Genomic DNA, 20,077 nt, shown 5'->3' on the forward strand with positions numbered 1-20,077 from the left:
AACAGCAAGCGAAAAGGCCCAAGAAACTTAGGCTTTGCTTACCTAAGTCTACATGTATACAGGAAGCATTCACTCCACATGTTATTTACTGAGCCTTCTGAACAGCACATGCCTTAATTTCCACCTTTATTATTTGAAATGATGCATGAGCATCAGCTCACTAGCTCTGGACTTCCCTACAACAGGGACATGTCCCATCTAGCCTGAGGTCTTCTCTGACCTCATTGACGACCACCCTCACACCAAGTCCCCGCCACCTGCTTCAAACACCTGCTTTACTAGCTGGAGTAAAATAATTCTTGTTTGCAAGAGATTCTATAAAATTCCATATTTCTATTCCACAGACCACACTGTTTTCTTCGCTTAGAATTCATTTGATCCATATGGGGATTTTAAAAGCTCATTTATAAAAGCATCTAGTTGAAATATCTCCTTCTTGTAGGCTTCCTCAAGCTCCCACCTTTTGGGAAAAAGTAATTGCTCTGTTTGGATATTTCAAGAGTACTTTATCCCTGTCTTCATCTGGCAATTCTCACACCTTACTATGCTTTCTTACACGAATTCCCTATGCCTGGCTTTCAGTTCAGTGGAAGCCTTCTTACTGAGGCCTCTGCACTCACTGCCTCCGCAGTGCTGGTGTGATGCCTGGAACCAAGAGGCAGTGAAGGAACTGGAAGGTCTATCAGATTAACTAGTGACTAGGTGTTAGCTAATTGTAGTAGGGGTCACGTTTGTGGGATTTGGAGGATGGGAAAAGTTATATGTAGGTGGCTCTATCAAGTAGAAAATATGTATTTTCATGAGGAATCAGTGATGCCATCAAGACATTGGACAATTGGGAAAAAAATGGAAATCCAATGGGAAAAAGAAATTTAATGATAACTGCCTGCTCAGCTGGAGACCTTGTTTCATCTTAAAATCTTTGCCAAGACAAGGCACCTTGAACTAAAAGGTGCCTTTAAATTAGCCTTCACCTCACTTTCATCACTTGTGCAGCTAAAACAGGAAGATACTCAAGCATTAAGAGACAGAAATCCACCAGCACTGGTCCTCTGAAAGCTTTAGGTTAAATGTTTGTCTTGTGTGTGGTTTTTTTTTTCCTGCCTCCTTTCCTTAGTCGATAAATTATAGAGTGGAAATACTCTACTTTCTTAGTCAAAGAGCAATCTTACAATCAAAGGAGAAAAACAAACAATGCATATGCAATGTCTATGTACAGTGGCTAATAGCCAGAACTACCTGAAGTTCATGTTCCTAAAGAGGGCCAGGTAAGAACAGAAACAACATGGGAAAGAATCTTTTCCTGATGCTTTCAGGGAATATAATAATGTTAATACCAGCAATGAGGCAGCCTGGTTAGAAACAGACTCAATGCCTTCCTAACTGACTCAGGGTTCACTCTTAAATGCTAACATAGACATTAATTGAACATAAGCTAGCTTCATTCATTCATTCAATCAATCGTCTACCCATTCCTCACTCAATAGCTATGCACTGAGCACACACATCCTTGGCCTAGATGCTCCAGCTAACGGGTAAATGCAGGCTGGTGTGCACAGAGGGGAAAAGGGAAGCTAACGTTTTTTGAGGAGTGACAGGCCCTGTGTGTGCACGTTGCATTTATGATCTCATTTATTTCTCACAAAATTTTAACAGGATAAGTAATCTTATCACTATTTTATAGATAAGGCAACGGAGACAGGGTGATTAAATAACTACTCAAGATACCTTAATAAGTCTATCTGCCTACGAAAGAAGTGTTCTCTACATCGTCAATGTCAATAATTAGCAGTCTTCTTTCCATTAAGATGTCTGTGACCATGTAACCATTCATAAACCTTACAAGTATGTTTGTATTTCACATATACAAGCCCCGCTAGTCAGTGACTTGGCTCAGGCAGCATTTCTAGAAAATAGCATCAGCAGTCAGAGCATAGGATCTCAACCTCGCAAATTACTCCCCTAATAATAAGCTATCAACAGACCCCTGATACACAAAGTTGTTCACTGACTTTCTCTGCAATCGACAGCAGTTGCTCTTTTATTATTGGCTGTTAAGCACATAATAGCCAATCTGAGAACTGATTTATATTTCATGAATTAACTTTTCCTTTTATAAAATAAAAAGAAAATAAATATTTTCTTTGAAAACAGCTGATAATAGAAATTTTCTAGGTTTCTACAAGAGCACATGGCAAAGCAAGCTTCTAAAATATTTTGTTGGCTAGGAGTAGTTATTTGAAGGGCCGTCCTATGAAAAACCTATTCAATGCTCTTTTTTCTTTAAGAAGGAACAGCTCTTGCCAGAATACAAGGTGAATTCATGTGCTTTTCAGGCTTTTGGGGAAAAAAAAATAGACTCTATTTATCCTAGTTCTCTTCTCCTAGCTCAGAAAGACCCATCCATCTGCGTAATCAATAGCAAGCTCCAAGACTCTGTTCTGGTTCACTAGGGGGAAGGGAAAAAAAGCTTTAAAGAAACCCAACACTGCAGCTGAGTTTCTGAACATATTTGCAGAAAAAAATTACATAATACGAATTAAATCATGTACTTAAGTACCTTTTAACGGACAGAAAGACTTGCCTGCTTATTATTCAAGATGGAGATCTGATTTTTCAAAAATACATTGTAGCCCAGGAACCCATCACCTTTTGAGAAGGAAGAGCTGCTAGATACTTCTCTCAAATCTTGACATCACTAGAGGGGCTGGTAGTGTTATATAAACGCTCTCTCTTCCTCCCCTGGGTATTCCAGCCAACCTCCTCTGGAAGACTAGGGAAAGAGGCATTGCTCGAAGTCACCTGGAGACCTCCCGGGGGCAGCATCAGGGTTTCCTGGCAGCGCCATCCCATCAGAGAGCACCTGCTCTAGCCAGTGTTAGTCATGCACCTGGTATTTCAGTGAAAGCCCAAGTTACATTGATTTTGCAAATTCTGGAAAGAGGAGAACTCTCTTGCTTTCAATTCTTTATCCCTCAATATCAATCACATACACATTGGAGCTTTACAATCATAAAATATTTATTAACCTCCAGCTTTTAATGTTCATGAATAAAGAGCCAAATTAATAATTTTTGAGCGTTGGTTAAAAAGAAACTAAGAATGTTCTCTAAAAGGACGGTATTCAAGGCCAAAGAAGAAGTCATGGGTGGTTTTACTGGACACCAAAATGATGCACTGTAAAATGTCGTTCGTTGGTTATTTGAATCATAAAGCTTTGAGAAATTAAACTGTTTGACTGCATCACATTTTGTTTCTTTGTTTTCTTCCCAGAGCTGAAAGCAGTTGATCTGGTTTGTGTGGAAAGATATACACTGAAACACAAGCCAGACCACAAAGAGAGATTCAAATACAGAGATAGCCTTGCTGGTCTCATCCCCAGAGACATGGCATGAGAGGGGAGGGAAAACTGGATGATGTGAGTCTATGCAATGACACCATTTACTCTATTAAGAGGCTAAGAGGTAGTATTTTTCCTTCTTCCAAATGTACCACTGCAAACCCACAACCTCTCCCACATCACACAGAGCCACTTCAGAGACTGAGTTGGAGGAGCAAACACCTTACTAAGTGGTGCACTCAGCCTCCCGTGACAGTGATCAGCCATGTTGGACACCACCAACTGAATACCTACTATGTGCTAGTTATTTTAATAGCTGCTGTATAAACAGTATTAATATTAAATTCAATCTTCACCCCTAAACACTATGTACTGGTATTACCAGCTTCACCTTAAATTGGAGGAAATTTTATTCAGGTAGGTTGAAATTTGGCTAAGCAAACATAGCTAGGTTGTGGAAAGATACAAATTCAAATTCTGATTTGTAGCACTGTTGATGCTTCTTCTACTAAACTATCCTGGTTGGTTGGTTGTGTGGTTAGTCCTTTGGGGGAAAAGGTATCACGATCTCGTCTTACCTCCTCTTTGGATTAGCAATTTTAAAATAGTCTTCCCTACTTCCTAACAGCCTGCAGAAAATGGTTTCAGGGATTCCCACAGGACGCAAAAAGGAGACCTACAGAAAACTAGTCTCACCTGGTCAGAGCTGCAAAGGGCACAAACACCCTGGCTATTGTTTCTCTCCCTGGTCAGAAGAAGTCTTGGATGAGGATAGATTCTGACACAAATCCGGGATGCGGAGGCTCAATAATTTTAATACACGAGCTGCCTCCAACTGCTTAAGGATAGAATAAGAGGTTCACAAGTAGTTTACATTGGTTTTCACCTTTGCGTCATGACTGATGAAGTATCCTGTTGTATTTTGTTCTTTTACCAAAATATGTAAATATAGGTTTGCATATTTAAGTACACAGAGGCTTGTTGAACATCAGTGTAAACACTTCGCATACCAGAGTCTCTATGTGTGCAGGTGCGGGGTTGTGTGGGTTTATTAGATACCTTTGTGCTTCAAAGAAATATGGAAAGCATAATGGAAAGCTCACTCACAAAGCTCAACTACCTTAACTGGGCAAATAATGAGGTTAGGGGTCCTCCTTCCAGTTTTGAATTCATTAGCCAAGTTTCTGAGACTAGAAAACTGCATAGCTTAGCAATATTAGACTTAGAGACCTCCAAATTACACAGTTACTATTTGTCTCTCACCCCTGCGAGATTGTAAATTAATTTAAGATAAGGACTGTGTCTTATTAAGGACTGTGTCTTATTAATCTTTGTATACCTAACATCTGATTAGACCTCGGTGTAGCCAAGACAAATATATTTGGGGGGAAAAGTATTATTTTCACTTGTTTCATCCCCTTGAAACTAGAGTTCACTGCTCTTAAGAATAAAAATATCCCATGAAGGACTTAACAAGTCAGTGGTTCCCGAACGCCTTGTCCACAGCAGGTGCACTCACAGTTTCTAACTTGGGAAGTCATTCTGGGGCGTTCATGGCCTTTGAATCTGCTGTGGTGCTGCCTTCCACTCCTGGTCTTTTCACGGGACCAGAAGAGTCCAGAGAACCACCACAACCACAAGACAATCTGCATCCTGCTCTGACATTGAGAAAGAGCCATTAGCATCTTCATGTACAGAATGTTGGAGCCAGATAAGACCTTCAGATGGTTCTGCTGTTCTCAACTTCAGATGCCCATTAGAACGACCTGGCGAGCTTTACCGACCATGTATGGATATCCCGGGCCTCACCCACTGTGACTCTGACTGAATCAGAGTGGGTTAGAGTCTTGACATCAAAAGCTTTTTTTTAAAGCTTTCTAGGAGATAATAATGTACTACTGACATGCAGAATCATGCTGATTTCATCTACAACCTCTTCCCCCATTTTATAGGTGAGAAAACTGAAGCTTAGGGAGGAGAAGTGACCACTTTGGGCAAAACCATAGGAAAGTCGGGATCAAACCAGGATTTCTTACATCCTGTTCATAGCTCTGTCGGATCACGCTGCCTTTCATGATCGTGGCTACCCTTAAATATTCAAACTTGGGTTGTTTCATGTCATTGTAACTAACAATAGAGAGTATATAGAAAAGCAAACCTATTTTTCCTCCTGTTGTAAATTTAAAGGAGCTCTTCCAGCGCACAGATTTCTGTGGGCTAACATTTGCAGAATTAAATGCCTTTATACAGTATCCAATAACCAGATTTACAGATTTTTCTAGTGAAATCAAACAGTCATTTGGCTCTTGTGTACATTCAGTCTAAACAGCAAAGCCACTTAAAACAGTGATTCCAACACTCTTCAGTTTCCAGCCACAGCAAGTGGAATGGTCTTGGGTTTGTTTAAACAACTGTCCTCTTATTCCCACTTGCTTCCAATAAAAATATATAAATAAATAGAGACTACCAAAACCATGAGAAGACTGTCGCTGTTTTTTAAGGAGAACAAATTAGTGGTATAACAATGTTCCATTTCATACGAGTACCCAAAGTCCAGTTCTTGAAATTCTATGCTCATCATCTTCAAAGCCACCTTGGCTGCAGGTCATTAGAAGTGCTTCCTTCAAAGTCAGCCTGAACACACACAGGCTTTTTCACCAGACTGAGCCATGGCACTGCCAGGAGCTCCCTCCAGCCCAAACTGCAAACAGGAAGTGGCTCAGGAAGGAGGACAGCCTGGAGGAAGCCCAGTCAGGCTTCAGCTGTGGCTCTTTGAATGCAATGCCGCATAGCCACTCCTCCATTAAGAGGCTTTTCAATCCTTTCTCTGAAATTGTTTTCTAATCTACTTCTGATTTAAAAAAAAAATTATTAATAATAGACTGGAGTTACTAGCATCAAACTACCATTAGAAAGAGAATGAATAATTCAGAATTGAGACAACAGAGTAATTATATCACCCATTTACATTTCCTAAATAATTAAGGAATTCTTCGGAGTATTTAGGATTTGCTTCATCATCTGGACTGTGTTGGTGACGAGTGAAACCCTGGGTGTCTGTTCATATCCACTGGAGTCCTCCTCTGAGGGTTCAGGCCATGTCTGGGTGCTACTAGCTTGGGACCCCAAGTCAGTTGCCTCTGTGCACTTGTGTGCATTGTACATCTGTAGGGACATCTCTCCCAGGATGCCAAGGGGCCCCTGGGGCCTCCCTTCCAAATACAGCTTAGGGAGTGTCCATCTGAAACTCTGAGGTGTTGTAAGCAATACGTTTTCAGATCATTCAGAGACGTCAGTGGCTCAAATAAAGCTCCGTCTGTGAAAGAGAAAATAAAAGCTGGTCTTTCGTTCATCATCCTATCTACAAGTGACTCTGATCCATCACAACTGATGGCATTAAGGAAGACCTTTTTAAGAGTCCAGAGCCAGACCCACGTATGATTTCTACAAGACATTGTCAGAGTCCTCTAACATCTAGAAAGTGTCACACTCAACACATTTAATCAGACGTTCCCAGTCCCTGTCTACACAGATACGACTGTTTTCCACGCTGCTCAGATTAAATCTCAGAACTGGGAGGAACCACTCACTTTACTGATGGGAAATACAGGGCACTAAGCAACTTGCCCAAGACCAAGAGGCTAATTTCAAACCCAAACACGGCTGGCTGTCCCAGTGCAGCCTCGAGTTGTGCACGCGTCACACGGTTCTTCTGCAGAGTTCCATCATTTCAATGCTTTTAATATCCTCTTGCTTACTCAGAAGAAATACCCACTTATATACTATACACATGCTTTAATTTGGAAAGGCGTTATTTTGGTTCTACCCAGTGAAGGCAGACCCTTGCTTAAGAAGTAATTTCAAAATTACTCGCATACTCACATTATCTCATCTTTAAAAGCCTAAAAGAGTAGATACGGGGATTCCAGAAGTAGTTGACAAAGCATATCTGTAACCCCAGGCTTTTCTTAAATGACTTAGACCATCAGACAGAAAGAAAAGCTGTGGATCTATTGTCAGAAATGTATAGATGTATAGAGATGTAGAGAGATGCGCTCATAGCTTGCTGTTTATTCATCTACTAAAGTGACTTCTAACCATCAGGGTGACAATCCTGGCATTCAAAGAAAACCACAGAATCATAAAACGTTGAAGCAAGATGGAAACCTACCCATCCTGTTATTCCAGCCCTGCATTACAAGTGTAAGGGATCACTGAACATCGGTTTCAGGGTCATCCATTCCTTCCTAGACCCTAAGCACTGATGGAATGGACTCTGATATTGACACGCAGCACGGACATTTACCATCTTCCTGAATCCCAAGTAGAATAACTATTCAGGAAATAATTCTTTACTTGTTGCACAGAGCCTAGCTTCTGACAACAGAGGGAAAAAAAAAAAAAAGCAATGAATTTCCAAGAGATTTTACTATTCTGTGGAGACAGGCAAAAGTTGAAATGCCAGAAGCTGTCTGCCTTTAGGCTAGCTTGGTGCTGATCTTCTCATTACGCAGGATTATGGTAATAGCCTACAATGTGTATCATACATTTGAATGCTTTGTGATTACAATTGCCTTAGTACATTCTAATGCTTTAACAGTGCAATACAAAGACTGAGATTTTCTTAGCTTTTGTCCTAGTTAGATAGGGCTTCTGAGAGACTAGAGAGTCTGAAGGAAAACACATATACACATAGTTTCAGAATTCTATTAGCCATCGCATTCAACACTTAAATCGGCTCCCAGAGGCTAAGATCAGACTATGCTGGTTAATGTATGAGTGGTCATAAATATGGCTAACCGTCGCACCGTGGCTCAGATGCTAAACTGCCTTTCCCAGAAAACTTTTGCTCTGAGTAAACACCCAGCACGGAGCTGGCTGCTGATTGCTTCTACTGCAGATCAGTTAAAATTAAATTCCCAACCTTTGGTAAGGCATCAAACAGGCATGACTGAATCTCCCAGCAGAAATTTTGTAAGATCATGTGAGTATCTCTCAGCACATCTCACACTGCAGGTCAGCTACTTTTTTTTTTTTTTTCCCAGAAATTAAACTTTTTCTTTTTGCTCAGTAAGTTGATTTGTATCCTTTTACTCACCCTCCAAAATTTCTTTAATCTGTTCACTCTGGGCACGTTAGAAGCATCCATCCCTGCCGGTTGGAGGTCTGAGGTGTGCGCCCCTTGCAGCTGCCAGGACGTCTGTGGGACTCACACAGACCAGTGTCGGAAGCAACGTGATGCCCAGGGATTCTTGCAGCAGAGACACTCCCTGGCTTTTACGCTGCTTTACCAACAACCACAGACTTCGCCGTGCAGCACAGAGTAACCAATGGCTGAACACGACCTTCTCGGCCTCTGGGGATCAGAGGGGAGTAGAGAGGACCCCCTGCCAGCAGATCCCCCTGACCTACTCAGCCTCCCAGGGGAAAAAATGGGTGTTTTCCGAATGATTCTACATTCTTTCTCTTACCTCACATCAGCTTTGCATCCTAGATCAAAGATCATATCCTGCTCTGAGAAACACACACACTAACCATTATCTCGGGTCAAAATCAACGCCTGATACTGAGGGTCCTCGCTGTGCCTGGGCTGGTCCCTGCTTCTTGGTTGGTCCTGCTCATCTGCCATGCCTGGGGGCAGGGCTTTCTATCCATGTTTCTGGATAAAGGCTAAATGCTGACCGCTAAGTTTGGCTGCTCAGAGAAATAGAGATTTGGCCATGATCCACTTAATCTTATGCTAAGGGAACGGACAGGTATTTCAGAGTGGTTTAGGCAATTAAGAAAGAAATCTACAGATGCCTCCGCAAATAGCGCAGGGCCCCTGTCAGAGAAATGCACAATGGGGAGGGAACGACCCACAGTTCTTTATACTCACTTCTGTGACAGCCCTGGTGCTGAGAGATTCATTTGACACATGGTTTTGGAGTCCTGGCTCTAAGGTATGAAAGTGCGAGCCAGGCAGTCACTGACGGTGCACCTGTGGGGTTTCTATCCGGCGTTGTGGTGACCTAATTGTCCATCGTTCTCTCCATGAGGCTGTGGGTTCCTCGAAGGCAGATCTTAGAACCTGACCAGTGCCCAGCAGGGTGTGGGAACCACACAAGCCTTCAGTCACAGAGGAAGGAAAGGAGGAGGGGAGGAAGGAAGACACCCTAGTGAATGCTGAGGCTCTCTGCACAGCACTTTGCGTGTCGCATCACCACTCTGGAAGAACCACTCCCCGAGGTGATTCTGCCCTTACAGGAATTTGACAGGAGGGATTGGACGTATTTAGAGTGCTTAGTTCACATGCAGACCTTTTAACAAAATCAGGGGCCACATTTAAACAATGACTTCAGCTCACCCAGGCACCTGCTGTTTTTCATTGTCATGAATTATAATAATATGCTGGCATTAAAAGAATTTCTAATTGTCACGCAGAAGCAGTGAATGAACACTGTTCTTTTGGGATTTTCTTGCTAGAGGTTGTTTTAGGGGAGTGAAAGTCGGGCACTGAAAAGGTGGCTCAGAGGCAAGAGTCAAAACTTGAGAAAATCAGCTTCATAAAACCAAAGGGGGCAAGAAAGGAGGAAGAGAAAAGTGATGGAGGCCAAGAGCGGTAGCCGGCTGGGGACTCAACAACAGCAAAATCTTCACACAGCTCTGAAGAATTCTTATCCGGGAAGTGAATTCAGAAACGGGTGACATTAGCCCCTTAGCCAGTCTCATCTCAATCACGAAGAGAAAGCCCCCAAAAGAACACCAGCTCTGAATTACAGGAAGGCACTCCAGGGCGCAGAGTGGGAAGACAAGTGAGAAAGCGGGGCTCAGGAAAGGAGAGTGAGAACCGAGAACCTGTTTCTGGGAGAATACCAAAAGGCCAGGCTTCGAGGGCAAGGGAAAGCAGTGCCTCCTCAGGAAGGCGCTGGTGGTCTCCACCCCACAGCAGGTGGTTATGCATTTTCTCCTGATGGGGAAGCAGGATGGAGTTGATGGTTAGGGCAATGCACTGGCTCACATATTACTAACACAGAGAGACACAGCATAAAGTCTCTTCCTAGTCATGAAGATGGAGGATGCTTCACCTCCGCAAAGAGTCTGCTGGCTTTTCTGTCCAGTGAAAATCATCTCTTGACATTCGTGTGTGAGCAGTGCTGGCTGCCAAACGTTTCCGGCCCACCTCCCCCGGGCACATGTTACATCATCCTTCCTGGTTGCTATGGCCAGAAGGAACTGGGTGACCTGTCAACGGGTTCTAGAAGGAAGCAGCATCCCTTTGGCATCAGCAGCTTGAATGACCCCGACATAAAACCTCCCAGAGCTCTCTTTCCTCTGGCATGGCAACCAGCATGAGGAGGGGCACAGCAGAGCCGCCTGGCAGGCCAGCAATGGGCATGTGGCAAGACTGAGAAATAAAGCCTTCTTCTTGGAGCCCTGGAGATCATGGAGCCTACCTAGGTGATCCTGGTGGTTACAATTTGTAGACTTATGGCCTTAATTTGTGTCCCCCTTAGCAATCCATAATTAGCCCAGGATGAATTTGCAGGTTTCAGTGTGCAATGGCATTTTGCAGTTTCCTAAGTGAGAAGTTCAGCTCATTCATCCTCCTAAACCCAAGCAGGATCACACATCCACAGCCCAGACTGCCAGCCATAGGGCTCAGTCCTCAAGACCATTAAGAATGCATTTTCGGCCAGGCGCGGTGGCTCACGCCTATAATCCCAGCACTTCGGGTTGCCGAGGCAGGCAGATCATGAGGTCAGGAGTTCGAGACCAGCCTGACCAACATGGTAAAACCTCGCCTCTACTAAAAATACAAAAATTAGCTGGGTGTAGTGGCACACACGTGTAATCCCAGCTACTCAGGAGGCTGTGGCAGGAGAATCACTTGAACCTGGGAGGCGGAGGTTGCAGTGAGCCGAGATTGTGCCACTGCACCACTCCAGCCTGGGTGACAGAGTGAGACTTTGTCTCAAAAAAAAAAAAAAAAAAAAAGAGAGAGAGAGAGACAGACGCATTTTCATGAACGCACCACACCTCAAGTGTTTTTAAAATGGCGCAAGACACAAATTGAACCCACACAGAGAGATAAGGGGTCCAAAGGAGTGTTTATAAACTAATATTATGCTGCCTTACATATTAAACATGTAAAATGGGCTATATGCTTTCTGCCAGTGGCATAAATTAGTTGTTTAGGCCTGCGAGCTCAGCTCCTCTTTGGCTGAATGAAGAGGACAGGAGTTTCAGGATGTTTATTTAAGGCCATCAACGGTTGGCCGTCTCTACAGAGGCATTCACACCGGAGAGGGTCATGTCTTACACAAACCAGCAGAATAGTGCGGAATTTCTGACACCAGAGCCGGCTCTTGCAAGGAAGTATGATGGGGCCGTTGGGGAGACTTTTAAGTGCCTCTCCCATGATGCCTTGTCACCACTCTCTGGACAGCAGTGTTCCTCTCTTATCTTAAAGACAGTTTCTACGAGTGGAAAACCAAAATAAAGAAAAGGTCTTGATCTCAGGAGCTTAAAGCTTTACTGGAACTCAGAACCAGCAGTTTTCCAGGGGCATGCTCTTGTGTTTGGCATTGAAATGCATCAGATCTGTGGGTAGCCTGTTGATCATGTCAATATGGAAACAAAGCAAGTTAATACTCTTAGAGCTCTTCAACTTTCCACTTAAGAGAAGTCGCAAGTTAAGCAACACAGATAGCTACAGGAATCAGTACTGCTGACAAAATTATTCCAAGCCAGGGGATTGAACTGGCAGGGTTTCTAGTATTTCCTCTTTAAAGAGTCTTGTAAGTAAGACCTATAGGCTAAGGACCAAGAAAAGCTGATTAATATTTAATTGATGGCTGATAAAAATAATGTGAACTTGGATTTATATGATTTTGAAAAGGTAGGCATGATGGATTTGTAACCTTGGAAACAAACTGTGGAGAAACCTTACATCACAAAAAACTGTTCATCACTGAAAATATGGGTGAAAACATGTAGGTTTCTGATACTTCTTCCTGAGCAAGCATTTTTTTTAAAAAGATTGTCATTCCTAGAATATCTTTTCCCAAGTCATTTGAAGTTTCATCACCCACATTATTAAAAATGGGAAATTCATGGATCTAAGTGTTTAAGGAAAGGGCAAAGCTTTTGAAATCTTAAAAATAATAATATAAACTCAAATATATATACATATATATTATCTCTCTAAATATGTATAAACATATATACACTATCTGTATATATAATATATGTATGTATATATAGAGAGAATATATATATATAGAGAGAGAGCCCAGGTTGTTGCCCAGGCTGGAGTGCAGTGGTACAATCTCGGCTCACTGCAGCCTCCACCTCCTGGGTTCAAGCAATTCTCATGCCTCACTATTCACAATAGCAAAGACTTGGAATCAACCCAAATGTCCATCAGTGACAGATTGGATTAAGAAAATGTGGCACATATACACCATGGAATACTATGCAGCCATAAAAAAGGATGAGTTTGTGTCCTTTGTAGGGACATGGATGCAGCTGGAAACCATCATTCTTAGCAAACTATCACAAGAACAGAAAACCAAACACCGCATGTTCTCGCTCATAGGTGGGAACTGAACAATGAGATCACTCGGACTCAGGAAGGGGAACATCACACACCGGGGCCTATCATGGGGAGGGGGGAGGGGGGAGGGGGGAGGGATTGCATTGGGAGTTATACCTGATGTAAATGACGAGTTGATGGGTGAAGCACACCAACAAGGCACAAGTATACATATGTAACAAACCTGCACGTTATGCACATGCACCCTACAACTTAAAGTATAATAATAATAAATAAATTAAAAAAAAAAAAAAATTCTCATGCCTCAGCCTCCCGAGTAGCTGAGATTACAGGTGTGTACTACCATGCCTGGCTAATTTTTGTATTTTTTGTAGAGACAGGGTTTCACCATGTTGGTCAGGCTGATCTTGAACTCCTGGCCTCATGTGATCCACTTGCCTCAGCTTCTCAAAATGCTTGGATCACAGGCATGAGCCACCACAAATATTTTGCTAATTAGTCACATTTTAAATATATCCTGTACTTCCTTCTGTTTCTGTACAAAAAGGCCTTTTCCACATTTTTAAACCAAAATCCTCTTATGAGAGTCTCAATTTTGAAAAGAGGTTTTTGGTAAACCAAGAATTGTCAGGTCATTTTTAGCTTAAATTATATTAAAAGAACACTAATGATGTGTTGATTTTTTAAATAAATGGAGGCAGCTGTTTTCACTGAATGTTGGGCTTACTACAGCGGTGGAAAGTATATATACTCAATGTCATTTACAAAGTGGAACACCATAGAATCGGGCAGTGCACTGAAAATTAACAACCTCACATGTTGTGTTTATACTTTACAAAGATGAAAGTGACACAAACTCAGGCCAACTTCTGATAGCAAGTTAGTGATTCCTAGGATGACCAAGGCCATAAACCTGAAGCAAACCTAAGGTTTTGATGTAGAGAAAAGGAAGTGACAGCCATTATTGGTGCCAGCTTGGTGGTCCAGACATGGGGAGCTCATGCCAGACACTTGTTTTTCAGGGACAACATTCATGAAATCACAATCACAAAGTGCAGTGCTTTGTATGAGGGCTGAATTTTAGGTTATCAAGAATTTATCCTTAGAATATCAATATTCAACCCGATGGCTTCTAATGTAAAAGAAATTCTAAGACCCACACTTTCTAATCTGATGCCAATAGCCCGTTAAGTACCCTTCAGTCTCCATTCACTCAACCCTTAAAGCACTGCACTTCCTTCTTGAACTCTCATTTCGTCCTTTGTTCTGCATGTAACCTACAAATTCAGGTGTGCAAGAAATATCACATTTCCTTATTTTCTTTAGAGCAACCAGAATTTGAATGCAATGCTCAGTTCTAACAGGCTGGCAGGACACTCAGTCTTCCTCTTCTCTGGGGTCATCTCCTCCAGGCCTGGTCTGCAGTCCTGTGAGTTTACACAGAGCCATAGCCCAGGAAAAGGGGACTTCTGATGATGTGTCACCTGTGGCAGGGATTTCTTCAGTCTGCATTGCCCCTTAAGGCATGTCAGCCCTGCTGCTTCTGGGCCAGCCTGGGACACAGAACCATTTGGAGGGGTTGGGGGCCAGGAATCTGGGACCTCCCCCAGTGACAGCCTCACTCAACATTCCCCTTGGGACCCTGCCACTTCCCTTGAGTTCTATCTTGAAGCAGCACGCAGATCTTTGCTAGTGGTGGAGACGCCAACTTTTCCTCTTTCCCCCATTTGAGGCTGTTCCTCCTCCTGCTGCCTCTAGTCTAAAGGCTCTTCAACCTCTCCCTCCTAATCTGAATCCTTCTATGTAAACTGCAAAAGGCCGTTGCAGAATGAGGCAGGATCATCTCTGAGTAGGGATGTTTTCAAATGTTAATATCCTATCTAAACATGATCTGTGTATTTCAGGATAAAGCCATAGTCAGTGACTTCCTTCCAACAGACAGATGTCTGTGTCTGAAGTTCCGGGTTCAATGGAACGTGTTTTTACTGCTCTCACCTGTCTTGCAGAGTACTCAAAGAGAGTACTCAACTAGAATTGGTGTTTTTCAGGGTTTTTTTTTTTTCAAGAATCCCCAACTTAATAAAACTGTGAAATGATTCTTGGGGATGGATAGAGAAACCCATATATTGTACTTTTCTGCCTTTTGGTGGTTTTTGGCTTTGTGGTTAGGGGCTAAAGATAGAAGTTAAAAAAAAAAAAAAAAAGTGGTCAGCATGAAAGCACTTTTAAAGAGGTGTGGGGCCTGGAGGCCTTGGCTATTTCAGAGTTTGTTCAACAGTGACTTCTTTGCTTCCTGAGCAAATGGCGGATGCTAAGTTTTCTGTAGTAATTGGATGATGTTGTCGGTATAAAGGTTTTACCTTCAAATTAGCAGTGACCTTTTGTTCTTCAAAGCTCATTGAACACAAATGAGTAACTTCAACCTTCTGTAAGAATGAAGTATCATGACAACTTACAACTTACTCCCCTGATCTGGACCCAGCTTTGGGTCACCCCAAGAGCTTTCTGAAGTACCCTGGTTGGTGAAAGGAGTGGAACCACTCAGTCACCAGTGGGTTGGCTTCAAGGGAAGAGCCCTGAATCTCAGGGACTCAGGACCACAACGTTCCTGCCTCACCCAACACTGACTGACCATTAGGGAGTGCTCACCTTACTTCTCTGGGCCTCGTGTTTCTCCTCGGTCCACGACAAAGACAGCAACATTGCCTATGGATTATATGAAGCGTTTAATTTCACATCCACCGTGAGCCTTCTGCCAATGCTGTGCATTAGTGCTCTATCAAAGTACTGTATTACTCCTAGTACTTGAGTACCATTCTTATTACCATCGTTGCCTGACATCACAAAGAAACCTGGGTAAGGAGAGGATTCATTTCTTCAAGACCCATCTGAATTTTCATATCACAGATGATTATTTTAAAAAGTGTGTAAAGGAACAAAATACTCTTCTGAAGTATATCATTAGCATCACATATTCCACTGAGCCCAAACTATGCTGACTTAAGCACAGATCCCAGGTCAGGGCCTCAGGCCCTTCTGCAAATATCCAGCAACTTGGTGACCGACAATGGTCACCCCTCTTTGGCTTTCCTCAGCATACTTCTATCCTTTCATTTGATTTATTATGACTCTCATCTTTTAAAATTAGAGATGCAGTTTGGCTTTTATTATTTCCTTCAAGTCTTACACTTACAGTCATATGTCTCTTTAATTTTCATCATTTATACTTCCTTTTTTACCATATCTCATTAGTAAAGCTAATTTTGAAGGGGCTTCTTTATCGATGCGGCAATATTGTTCCACATCAACCAAAAACCTTGTATTGAAGCCATCCATTTCTACGCATCCGTAGCCAGCACCTGCCTATATTTCAGGTGTATATCTGTGTGGGAGATGCAAAGACAACTTTACTCCTCAGTGAATAGAAAATTATTTCGGCTGGGTGTGGTGACTCATGCTTGTAAACCCAGCACTTTGGGAGGGCAAGTTGGGAGAATCGCTTGAGTCCAGGAGTTTGAGACCAGCCTGGGCAACATGGCAAGACTTCATCTCTACTAAAAATACAAAAGTTAGCCAGGTGTGGTGACAGGCACCTATAATTCCAGCTACCCCGGAGGCTGAGGTTGTAGTGAGCCGAGATCGTGCCACTGCACTCCAGCCTGGGCGACAGACTGAGACTCCGACAAAAAAAAAAAAAAAGAAAAAAAGAAAAGCCAGCCTCCTGTAAGAATAAATAACCTTGGTTCTAAGCTCTCATCTGCCAGTGAATGGTAGATGTAGGAGTGCTCTGTTGCAGCCAAAACAAATTGCTACAAGCTGAGCATCTTAAGGCAACACCCACTGTAGTTCTATAGGTTCCAGGTCCAGCATAGTGTGGCTATATTTTCTGTCCAGGGTCTAGGGGGTGCGGTGGAGATCAACGTGTCAGCCACACTGTACTTATTCCTGGAGGTTCTAGGGGTGGGGTGGGGGGAAAACCTGCTTCCAAGCTCATGCTGGTGCCAGGGTCCAGCCCCTTCTCAGGCCTTCTCCTCCCTTAAGCCACCAACTGCACACTGAGTCTTTCCCTTGCTTTGACCTCCTCTGTTGCTTTGAAGGGCTCATATCATGACATTGGTTCCACCTAGAGAATCCAAGATTATTTCCCAACCTTAATTCTCTCTGCAAAGTCTCCTTTGCCAGGTACTGTAATATATCCATGGATCTGATACCAGGGGACAGAAATCATAGGAGCCAAAATTCTGCCAACGACAGTGGGTTTGTGGCAACGTCTTTTATGTGATGGGCAGTATTAAGCACAGAGAATAATTCAAGCATAAGACATGTTAGCTGGGAAACGACTCCATATAATGTAATATTAAAAATAAATAAAAAGTAAATTAGTGAGGTTTTGCCCTATTGAACATCAATTCATCCAGGAGTCCTTACACAGGCCAATGAATGACTCCAACATAGTGTCTGGTTATAATTTCAGAGGTTGGGAGCCAGGAGGAATCCTCCTAAACTTTGTTGAATAATTTATTTTCATAGCTGATTCTGCCAAAAGGAAGCTGGGAGATGTCATTATGCAGACACAAACACTCTTTAGCCAGGGAGTCAATGCCCTTTGTTCCTCAACTCCCTCTGCAGTGCCACCCCCGGGGTTTTTCATGGCTCACTCCTGCTTTTTTATGAGAATCAAACTGCATGCATGTATGATCGGTCAAATCACCACCAATGTCAGCCTCATTGAATTAGACATGAAGCAGTAGACTGAAGAACAGACTCTGGAAAAGATGAGAGGAGAGGGGAAGAGAGAGAAGAAAAAAAATACTTAAAAGAAATTGGGGCCGGGCGTGGTCCCTCACATCTGTAATCCCAGCACTTTGGGAGGCCAAGGCAGATGGATCACTTGAGGTCAGGAGTTTGAGACCAGCCCGGCCAACATGGTGAAACCCCATCTCTAACAAAAATACAAAAATTAGACCAGGACAGGGGGTGCGGGTTGCAGGTGCCTGTAATCCCAGCTACTTGGGAGGCTGAGACAGGAGAATTGCTTGAACCTGGGAGATGGAAGTTGCAGTGATCTGAGATCATGCCACTGCACTCCAGCCTGGGTGACAGAGTGAGACTCCATCACAAAACAAAACAAAACAATGAATGAACGAACGAACGAACGAACGAAAGAAAGAGAAAGAAAAGAAAGAAAGAGAAAAGAAAGAAAAAAAGAGAGAGAGAAAGAAAAAGAAAGAGAAAGAAAAAAAGAAAGAAAGAAAAGAAAGAAAGAAAGAAAGAAAGAAAGAAAGAAAGAAAGAAAAGAAAAGAAAAGAAAAGAAACTGGGCTGTGAAGAAATTATGAGATAACAAAGAGGGTGAGAGAAGAGAGGAGAGAGGAGAAAGGAGAGAGGCAGGAGAAGGTGGGAAAAGGAAGACAGAACGGGAGAAGCAGGAAATGAGCAACTTGCTTGCATTACAGGGACTCGATGTCTCCTGAAAAATATACAAAAATAAGTTGTTTAACCTTGGAGATATCGATTTGCCTGCAAAGAGCCAGGCTTGCAGTAATGAAGAAATGGTGATAAAAAGAAAATTCTAAACAAAACAAAACGTTTCCAGGCAGGTCTGTGAGCATGGGCAGGCTGACTCTTAGACACCAATAGGCCTTGGCCTTCTAGTTCCCTCATTTGTGATGAGACAGCTTTGTAGCATGTATCAGTTCCAAGGATTTGTTTCTAACAAATTTGTTTCTAACAAAAGAGGTGTTTCCCGGATAAAAATGTGCCATGCCCTGGAGATCTGGTTTCCAGCAATGTGGATCTACTTCACAGTGCTGAACTGAACATTTGAAAACAGTTAACATGGTAAATTCTATGCTATGATTTTTTTAACCAAAATAAAAATAAAATGTGTCATACACTGTAATGAATCCGTGTATCTACTTCTCCCCAACCACGTAAGGTTGTTCTTTTTATTATTTCAGTTTTCCAATGGGTAAACAAAACTTCAAGAAAGTAAGAAATTTCACTTTGGGAGGCCGAGACGGGCAGATCACAAGGTCAGGAGATCGAGACCAAACTGGCTAACACGGTGAAACCCGTCTCTACTAAAAATACGAAAAACTAGCCAGGCGCGTGGGGGGCGCCTGCAGTCCCAGCTACTCGGGAGGCTGAGGCAGGAGAATGGCGTGAACCCGGGAGGCGGAGCTTGCAGTGAGCCGAGATCGAGATCGCGCCACTGCACTCCAGTCTGGGCGACAGAGCGAGACTCCACCTCAAAAAAAAAAAAAAAAAAAAAAAAAAAAGTAAGAAATTTGTCCAAAGTCATGCAGCTAGTGTGTGGTGGAGCGGGCATTAATCAACGTGGTGTGACTCAGTCCCCCGGTCATAACCACCTCACTCCGTTCTCACCCAAAGGAAACTGTAAATAGAAAAGGAAAATAAATATGTATGTTTAAAACACCCTATAGCCAAACGATGGTAGAGAGGCACGTGGGGGAAACTGGTCCCCTGACACAAGACACCCATGTCTCAAAGAAGGCAAAGGGCAGAAGGTCCTCCTGCGGAAGGAAGTGCCCAGGTGCCCAGGCACTAACTGCGGGGAGCAAATGTCACAGCCAAGGTGGGTGTCAGGGTCCCACCCCTCAGAGGCAGCCCAGCCACAGTCAAAGGCCCCAGATGTCCCACTGGTGTGGGGAAGTCACGGTGCTTCTCAGGATGTCAGACCTGCTCTCCCTGAGTGGTCGCTCCTTGGTGAGTCTGCATTAGCCATAATAAGAATCCCGTGTCTGTCCCCTTCAACAATACAGATGTGGCAGCTGACGTCCAGAGGAGTCCCTCCTCACATGCTCAGAGTCGCACAGCTGGTCAGCAGCAAAGAGCAAGAAGGGATGCGGGTGGAGCACAGGGAGAGCAGGGAGCGGGGGAGGGCGGAAGAAGACACAGAGAAGGCGGAGGCCACAGACAGAGAAGGCAGAGAGACAAGAGTCCAGGCAGTGGAGAGATACGAGCCGAGAGCACCGCCTTGTTACGATGAAAGGGAAAACAAATAAAAATCCGGGGCCGGGCGCGGTGGCTCAAGCCTGTAATCCCAGCACTTTGGGAGGCCGAGACGGGCGGATCACGAGGTCAGGAGATCGAGACCATCCTGGCTAACACGGTGAAACCCCGTCTCCACTAAAAATACAAAAAACTAGCCGGGCGAGGTGGCGGACGGACGCCTGT

The 20,077-nt window shown here is 43.3% G+C and overlaps 1 protein-coding gene across 3 annotated transcripts in view; it reads right to left on the bottom strand.

Annotated features, from left to right (window-relative positions):
* The window catches only part of DPP6 (dipeptidyl peptidase like 6), a 1,147,427-nt gene that overhangs the window by 699,080 nt on the left and 428,270 nt on the right, over positions 1–20,077 (bottom strand). The gene's annotated exons all lie outside the window — the stretch shown is intronic.

Source organism: Macaca thibetana, chromosome 3 (genome assembly GCF_024542745.1).
Source record: "Macaca thibetana thibetana isolate TM-01 chromosome 3, ASM2454274v1, whole genome shotgun sequence".
NCBI classification, from domain to species: domain Eukaryota; kingdom Metazoa; phylum Chordata; class Mammalia; order Primates; family Cercopithecidae; genus Macaca; species Macaca thibetana.